Source organism: Microtus ochrogaster, unplaced genomic scaffold, assembly GCF_000317375.1.
Source record: "Microtus ochrogaster isolate Prairie Vole_2 unplaced genomic scaffold, MicOch1.0 UNK155, whole genome shotgun sequence".
In the NCBI taxonomy this organism is placed as follows: Eukaryota; Metazoa; Chordata; class Mammalia; order Rodentia; family Cricetidae; genus Microtus; species Microtus ochrogaster.
The window spans coordinates 184,990-192,135 of NW_004949253.1; positions in this window are offsets into that span (position 1 = coordinate 184,990).

Consider the following 7,146-nt stretch of genomic DNA (forward strand, 5'->3'; position numbering starts at 1 on the left):
CATACCTATATCATTTCCCCCTTTAAATGTAAAAGAACATTTATAAACAATATTTTGGGAACATGGGCGCAGTTTTTTTCTCTCCAAACTGCTTCCTGCTGAATGGGGGCTTCGCAACTGGACTTTTTTGACTGAAAACAAAAACCTCGCATTTTAAAATTAAAGCAAGAGTTGATGCAGCATAGTCTATAACTTCCATATTTTTGAACTGACCCCTAATGATCTTGGAACTCCTGTTGGTCCTTTGCATCCCATCCTGTTTCCAAGTTTCTCTGAAGAGGAACTTTCTGCAGGCTCACACTGGATTTCCCTCACTGTGTGTCAGTCACAGTAATACATGTCTGTGTCCTCATTTTGGAGAGTGCTGCATTTTAAGAAAACTTGTCTCTTTGAGGTGTTACTGCTGATGGTAACTCAGAATTTGAGAACTGAATTATATTTGCAGACACAGAGATTCACAGCAAGATGGAAGAAGTGACTGTGACTGTGGCCATCATCTTTGAGTTGATGGAGTAGTAGGATGCTCTCAATTCTGAGACCATAATGAAGAGGAAATGTCAGCTCCTAAACTCTCTGAGGTAGTGAGTTGCCAGCCCAGCTTCTGGTTTCTGAGTCTTTATTGGAAAATAGAACATTAGAGATTTCATTACAAACTACATTTTGTGGAAGTGGCAGGTTTGGATCTGTTTGACTCAGGCATGGGCTGCTTAGTAACTGTGGAGTCACAATTACTTTCTGAAACTGGAGAGGCCACAGTTGCAGTAACTGTGAAGATGTTAAAAGAACAAGTTTTTATTTTTATATACATGGAAGAAAAGAAGATGATAAACTTAAAGTGAACATGGCAAAAATTAACAGTTTGAAATATAATTTAGGTTACAAATCAAGAATCATTAAAATCATCTTAACTTAAAACATGCAGAAGCTTCCTTGTTGAGAAAAGTGAGGGGGTAGCAGTTACAAAATTTATAACCACAAAATGTTATATCTTGCCTGTTTAATAAAAACAGAATGTATTTTAGCAATGAAAATCCAAACACTATATTTCAAATTTTCTGGATAATTTTGTATTATGTGAATAAGCAGGAATGTCTCTAAACTGCCTGAGAATCAGGAAGACATAATAACTGTTGCCTAACCTTGACCAAATTGCAGCACAATATTTACAGCGTGGTCTTCTCTGATAATGCGTGCAAATAGGACCCAGTGTCCACATCCTACAATTCATTAAGAATACAAGTATTTCTGTGCATTATGACAAATCCTAGGGCTTCATGTCAGAGTGCCCCAGGCTGTGGGAGTAACTGGGGATTTCAGGATTTCCCATTGGTAAGTGGCAACAAAGAGACTTTGAGATGTTATCTCTGTTGCCAAGGCTTATGGAGCAGTTGGAGGTTGTCTCACAGGTGGACAATAACAACATGAAGATTTTTATATTCTATGTATATGTTGAATTTATTTAATAATTAAATTTAACAGATACATGATTTGTGTTTATTTTCAATAACATGGAATACCAAAAGATATTGTGTAAGAGATATTACTTATGCCTGAAGACAGAGGATGAATGTGAGAGCCTGGAGAAGAATAATCCACTAGAATGGAAAGCACAGTGACTAGGAGGTTCTGCTTCAATTAGGAAAAAAAAACAGTCAATGTCTGTCCAAGTGCCACAAAAACCAGTGGCCAGTGAGCAATGCAGCAAACTCATCAAGTGAGTATAACTGTTGTAAATAAAAATTTCCATGTTCACTAAAATAATCATATGAGGCAATCATGAAAGGAGATTCAAGGGAACAGTGAATATTTTCTTTTTTCTGTCTTACAGTATAATATTTTCATAGGTGTTTAATCACTTGAAAACTTTGCAGGATGCTGATATTTGAATGCACAAATTATTATATGGCCACATTAACTCAATAAAATAATTTACAGAAATATAACCAATGTAACTTCTGTGCCCACTTTTATTTATGGACAATTGAAATACTGAAAAAAATAAATAAAAATTATAGGAATGTTATAGCTACAATCACAAATAAATGTGAGCTTCTCTGTGAGATTTGACAATGCAGGCTTCACTTATAGAGAGTTCAGCAGTGAGAGACAGCATAACAGTGGAATATGGAAATGTTCATTGAAATACAATAATCTATTTTAATTTATAATGTTATTTTCTTCAGATCTCACATAGAAGTGAGAATGGTGGGCATGCGTTCTTGTATACAAAATTTTTGTGATTTGCCCAAATTTCTTTACAGTAAAGTAACAGAACCACGTTCCCTTTTACAAGGCATAAGGCCCATTTCTCTCCATCCTCATAACCCTGTGATTTCTTTCTTTCTTTTTTTTTTTTACTTTAGTAAATGGGTCTTGAATTATTGGATAGAGGCAACTTTTGTCTTTAATTTTCATTTTTATGTTGATCGAAGATGCTTGTTCTCTGAAACCTACTCTGCCCACATGCATTGGCCAAGATGAAAGAACCAAAGGAGAGGATGGCATTCAGGAAAATGTCTGTTCATGAGGGCAATAGAGCTATGTCCTATCCTTAGACTCAAATTTCAGACAAACGATAGTAATATTTGAGAAAAATGAGACTGATATCTTGGATGAGACAAAAATGTTAGGTGTTAAAGTACAAACCTTTTTGCAAGGAGTAGTGGTATTTCAAAAATAATATTCATTAATCCACATGAGGAATACTTTTTGAAATTTTCTATATGTATGAAAGCTTCATATAAACTATGGAGCACTCACATTGGGTTAACTCCAAACAGTGGATGAGATAATGAAATATCTTGTTTTTTAATTATGTGTGTATGTTTCTGTGTGAGGAGTGTAGTGTGCATGGGAACAAATCAAGACCATGGCTTCTCCAGACTTACAGGTAGGTACGACTTAACCATTGTGGGTGCCAGAGATTGAAACTGTTTCCCTGAAAGAACAGTATGCTCTTTGAACCTCTGAGCTGCTTCCCCAGTGCACAGATGAGCAGTGGCAACCTTCCCTTTTATGTTTGCTGCAGCTCAGTTCTCAACAGTTGAAATATCAAACCAATCTGCATGAACATAGAGGGCCTTGTATCCGAACAGTCAGGCAACAAGAGGACAAGATGACCACTTACCCTGTGCAACTTAAGAAGCTCATCTTAGGAAAAGTAAAATTAGGAAAGTCTGATTATGGTTTGGACAGTGTAGAGTGAGAAGATTAAGCAGTTAGTTGGGAAGGATTATCCCAAATAATGAGTTATATGGAAGTTCATCAAAGTTAATAAGAACACATCCTGTTTTTATATATGGAGAAAGTCAGTTTTAAAGTTAGACAGACCCCGAAACAATAACTAATCATTTAGCCCAAGGAACCACTAATTATAAGTCTGATGGGAAATTAATTTTAACCAAGATGCAAATGTATGAAATGGTATCTGTCAAAAGCAATAGTCAATTCTATTATTTTATGGGACCTTCTTGGTGTAGAAGGAAACTATGGGCATTTCAGTTTCCAGGGTGTTGTGTGAAAATGACTTTAAATTTGGGAAGCTGTGGTTTCTTTATCACAGGTGCAAAAATAAAGAGGACAAATTACAGCTCTTTTAAAGTTCTCTAGCTTATAACTGAACCTAACATCCAACAATTGTTTGCTGAATCCTTTAAATCTGCATATTTAAGAAAATGTGTGAATATGTATGTATATATGTATGTGTATGTAAAACATGTAAACTTATATGTCATTCTATCTATAACAAGAAGCAGATTGTTAGCTTACAAGTTATTTGTTATAGTATTTCAACAAATAGGAAGTTTATTAGACTATGAGAGTTAAGAGAGGCCTCTAGAGAATTTTTTTCCAATTTGTGTTTGGAAAAGGAAAACATTGATTCTAATATTGAAACATATTCTCATGCAGCACAGTCTAGAATTTCTTATCTTATTAAGCAACCACATACAGGTCTTGGGAGATCCTGTTCATCCCCAATGCCCCCTGCTGGTTGTATCTCCATATGGAGGTTTTTGTATAGGCTCACACTAGAGTTCTCTCATTGTGTTTCTGGCACAGAAATACATGGCTGTGTCCTCAGTTTGCAGACTGTTCAGTTTTAAGAAAGCTTGGCTCTTGGAGGTATCTCTGGATATAGTGATTCGGGACTGGAGAGCTGAGTTATACTCTGTGCTTCCACCACTCCATATTGCTCCAATCCACTCTAGACCCTTTCCTGGAGGTTGGTGGATCCAGCTTACACTAGAGCTCGTTAATGAGAACCCAGAAACAGTTCAGGTGAGTGACAGGGTCTGTGATGGCTGCACCAGGCCTGGTCCTGACTCCTTCAGCTGTATCTGGGACAGGGCACCTAGGGACAAGAAACATCACCATCAGTCATATAACCCATAGGTGAAAAACCTGGGTCCCTTTCCTGAAACCCTGAAGCACTTACAGCTTGGAAATGTTACCAGGCAGAGGAGCAGCACCAGGACAGCCATGCTGTGTTGGAGGCTCTAGTCAGAAGTAGATGGGGCCTCTCAGCTTGGCCTTGGATTTCATCCTGAGCTTGAGGACTACTTTGCATTGGGGGAGGTCCCAGAGAGCATAAAAGGAAGCACAGGCAATGTTTGCAATTTCTCCTCCAGAAAACGAGATTTGCTTTCTGTATCTTAGAGGTACTTGATATTGAACCTCAGGAACATTGCCTTGATGCTGTCTGGATTTCCAATTCCAAAGAAAGAGGAAATATTATTAGTCATACCATACATGCCTTAGAAGCAATACATGGAAGTGTGTAGTAATAGGAGCGATGGGGCTGCGTCCCCAGCACCCCGGGGCCACTTGCTAGCTTATGCCCCGAAATAATTACATGGACACTGTATTCATTTAAACACTGCTTGGCCCTTTAGCTCTAGCCCTTACTGGCTAATTCTGATATCCCGATCAACCCATCTCTAATAATCTGTGAGCACCGGTCTTAGTGAGCACCAGTCTTACTGGGAAAATTCTAGCCTACGTCCATCCTGGGTAGGAGCTTCCTGCATGTGTCTCAGAGAGCAGAGCTCTCATGTCTGCCCAGGAGCCGGGAGCATGGCGTCTCTGCTCCAGAGAGCAGAGCTGTCGAGTCTTACCTCACTTCCTCTTCCTCCCAGCATTCTGTTCTGTTTACTCCACCCACCTATGTTCTAAGCTATGAGCACAAGCAGTTTGTTTATTACTTAACCAATGAAATCAACAGATTGATATATGACATTCCCACATCACTTCCCCTTTTTCTGTTTAAACAAAAAAGGAAGGCTTTAAATTTAACATAGCAAAATTACATATAACAAAACAGTTATCAAGTAAAAATTACAATAATCTTCATCATAACTAAGGAAAACTATAACTAACTATTCTTTAACTCCATCAAAGACTCCAGAAAGATAGAATATTACCTAAGCAAACAAAAAGTAAGCAGCTTTTAAAACTCTAGAAATGACAGAGACATCTCGCTGCCTGGACAGTCACCCAAAGTTCCTCTGTACCGTTGGGGCATCCATCTTTGGCCTACCGGCCCATGGTATCCAGAGACATTTCCACAAAGCAGGAAATGTTTACATTAACTAGTTCCAAATTCATTCAGTGCAGGCAGAGGAGAATACCAGGTTCTCAATATATTAATGTATCTCTGTAACTTCCAGGAAAGAATTTAAATAGAATTGGTACTTTGGGTGATCAGAAATCCTGTTTAAGGAACTACTTAAAATTCTTTGTCCTGGTGTCTGTGGAGTTGTCTCATTCTTATAACTTCTCAGGAAATAACTTGTGAGGAAGCAGCTCACACACATTTCATACATGTGATTTCCCATGTTTATCTGAAAGGAAATCTGTGGGACTGATTTGCGTCCCGTCTTATTAGGCTCAGATTTTACCTTCTCACTTAGGAACATCCTACCTGAAAACTAGTTTTCATTCCTCTTGATTTATTTAACTCTATCCATGTCTTTTATATCTTTGTCTGTCACTCTCCTAAGCTTTTAGCCAATCACGGGTTCCTTTTAAATATGATTATTGCTTTGGTAAGTGATGGGAAGCTCAGCTACTCATAACACTTCATAAAAATCAACAGCATGCAACCATGTTTTAGGGTTATGTTCACTGAATTAATAACAAGACAGAGAACATTAAGTGATGACAAGAAGTGGACTGGAAAACAGATATGAACATGGGGAACCCTGTGACTTGAATGGTAATCAAGGCATAGATAACAAGAGTTTCTATTGTCTTTTTTGTGTCTTATTAATGCAAATCACTAAGGAAGAGCAGTGCAGACCTGGAACTAACTTGTTCATTCAAGACTCAGGGAATGACTGTCTAACTTGGCATTAGAGACATCACAATTTGTGTCCATTATTTATTTATGCATAATCTTTTTACTTTTTACTTTGAGTTTCAGTGGTAGAAACTGCTCTTCACTTTAAGAAGACAGCCATCCTTTGAAAGCCTGATCATCATGTATTGTATGAGTTCAATGTTCCCTGTAATTTTTAATGCTTCAGGATTACAAAAAAATTTTCAGACATGATGTTTAGTATGTTTCATCTTGGGTTTGTTTGATATTTTCATTGTAGTTATAATAATCTGGAAAGGATTATCTCAGAAATAAATGAACAGTTCTTATACTATATTGGGGAACTAGGTATAAATCCACTTATTCAAATATGTTTTGTCTTTAGTTATGTGTGAGATATTTTCTAAGTTATGTTTCCATTTCTGTGAAAAGACACCATGATCACAGCTGTTATAAGGAAACAATATAATTTAGGGAGTTTTCCTGCAGCTCCAGAAGTTCAGACCATTCTCATCATGGCAGGAAGAATAGCAGTGTACAGGAAGTCATGGTGCTGGTGGACTAGCTGAGAGTCCAACATATTTCAAAGAATAAGAATTCAACTGACAGATTGGGCAGCATCCTGAGCATAGAAAACCTCAATGCCTGCCCTCCACAGTGACACATTTCTTCCAATTAGGCCATGCACATTCCACCAATGCCACGCATCTTAATAGTGTCACCCCCTTTTATATTCTGTAGGCCAATTTCATTCAAGATCCCACATGTGTTCGTGTCCATATCCCATACTCTTTTTTTAAAAAAATATTTATTTATTTATTTATTTGTTT